Here is a 2,337-nt window from a genome sequence, read left to right on the forward strand (position 1 = left end):
TTTTGGTGTGCAATTCCTTGGATCTGTTCCTGATGCCAAGTTATGAAGAGAAGCCCAGCCATCAAGCAGTGCATGGGGGAGATCCCTTTTTATTACTGAGACGCTAGGAGGGAGTCAGCTCTGACTCAGTGTTAGACACATTTCTATATGGGCTCCAGGTGAGATAGAGTAGGTTCACGCTTCAGATGAAGTGGAGGAAATCCAAATATTTGTCTAGGAACATAAAACCCACAAATAACATTATCAATAATGACAATTAAAACAAAACCAAAGAAAAAGCAACCAAAAAAACCCCAAAAGCATGGGCCTGGTATGTGATACTTTGGGAGTCATTTGTGAAGAGAGATTGGAAGTTTATCAGTATTGAAAAACATCCATGCAATCGCTTTCTTAATGACATTCTTGAGCTCCTTGTTCCTCATGCTGTAGATGAGGGGGTTCACTGCTGGAGGCACCACTGAGTACGGAACTGCAACCACCAGATCCAGGGATGAGGAGGAGATGGAAGGGGGCTTCAGGTAGGCAAATATTGCAGTGCTGGAAAAGAGGGAGACCACGGCCAGGTGAGAAAAGCATATGGAAAAGGCTTTGTGCCGTCCCTGCTCAGAGGGGATCCTCAGCAAGGCCCTGAAGATCTGCACTTAGGACACCACAATCAAAACAAAACACTCCAAATCAAAAAGACACTAACGACAATAACCCCAATTTCCCTGAGGTAGGAGTCTGAGCAGGAGAGCCTGAGGTTCAGGGGGATTTCACAGAAGAACTGGTCCACAGCATTGCCTCGGCAGAGTGGTAGTGAAAATGTATTGGCAGTGTGCAGCACAGCATTGAGAAACCCACTGTTCCAGGCAGCTTCTGCCATGCTGACACAAGCTCTGCTGTCTCATAGGGCAGGGGTTGACAGATGGCCATGTAGCAGTTGTAGACCATGACTGTGAGAAGGCAGTACTCCCCTACAATCAAGAAGAGAAAGAAAAAGATCTGTGCAGCACATCCTGAGTAGGAAATTGGCCGTGGACTTTGGGAGAGTGGTGGAGATGAAACCCATGTCCAGGAGAGAAAGGCTGATGAGGAAGAAGTACATGGGGGTGTGCAGATGGTGGTCGCAGGCTACAGCAGTGATGATGAGGCCATTTCCCAGGAGGGCAGCCAGGTAGATGCCCAGGAAGAGCCAGAAGTGCAAGAGCTGCAGCTCCTGCATTTCTGCGAATGCCAGGAGAAGGAACTCAGTGATGGAGCTGCCGTTGGACATGGGCATGGAGGTCTGTCCAAGAAGGAAAAGAGACAGACAAGTCAGGACAGGGTCTCTGAGCAAAACCCTCTCCATTTCTCATACGCACCCTGCACACACATTGAGTCTCTCCTTCTCAGGATGAGGCATTTTCATCTCCCTGCCTTGAGCTCTGCTCTGTGTTGGGTGAGTGCCCTAACTCCTAGGAGTCAGCCCTGCTTTACAGAAGTGGACACCTGGAGGCTGCAAACAGCCCCATGGCTTGGGGATGGTTCCTGCGGATAGACGCCCTGAACTGAGAGAAGAGGATTTGTAGCAATGACCATGTGGGAATACTCTCCAAGCCCCATAGTGAGAAATGACATTGGCACCTGTGGCCATCTGCCCCTGAGAGGCAAGATCCCTGTGAGGGATTCATCTCCTTCACCTTCATCCTTTTGCACAGCCAAGAGTCAGTAACCACGGAGAAAGACTCTGTTCTCACCTCAGTCTGTCACCTGTACTGCATCTCCAGGCATAATAATATGAGTGAGGGGGGTGGAGGGTGAGGAAACAGCACTATCATTATGAACACCTCCCCTAGGTGGAGCGCACCCATCACGCAGAAAGGCTGCTCAGTATCTTCATACCCCATTGTTCAGAAGATGGGCTGCAACAAAGAGTCAGTAATTGCATACTGATACAATTACATAGGTTTTAGATGTTCCCATCACACCGGGAGCATGTTTTTTGAAGGGGTAAAAATCCTTGGCTTTTACGTTGCTCTCAGAATAAACACTGGTGAATACACTAGTGAGTCCTCAGAGACTGAAGGACTCCCTGCACCTCTCCCTGCAGTCTGGAGAGATGACCTGTCTGGACTTTTGAGAGGGTGAGAGGTTGTGGTTTCCAATGCAGATCTCTAAGCTCTTTTCTCTTTCTTGCCCCTCACATGCAGAGGGTGATGGAGAGAGGGTGGCACACCTCCTGGTACCAATGACTAGACTGTGGAGGCTCTGTGATGTGGGTGCTGATAGCTGAGGGAGGTCTCAGCACTCACATTCCTGCAAGGAGCCATGGCACTTCTTCAGGCTCCCTGCATACAGTTGCCTGGCAGCATCTCC

The 2,337-nt window shown here is 49.4% G+C and overlaps 1 pseudogene; it reads right to left on the reverse strand.

Moving 5' to 3' along the window:
- Positions 1-329: 329 nt before the first annotated feature.
- LOC142076325 (olfactory receptor 14A16-like) lies at positions 330-1,255 on the reverse strand (annotated as a pseudogene).
- Between the last annotated feature and the right edge of the window lie 1,082 nt (positions 1,256-2,337).

Source organism: Calonectris borealis, unplaced genomic scaffold (assembly GCF_964195595.1).
Source record: "Calonectris borealis unplaced genomic scaffold, bCalBor7.hap1.2 HAP1_SCAFFOLD_44, whole genome shotgun sequence".
NCBI lineage: Eukaryota > Metazoa > Chordata > Aves > Procellariiformes > Procellariidae > Calonectris > Calonectris borealis.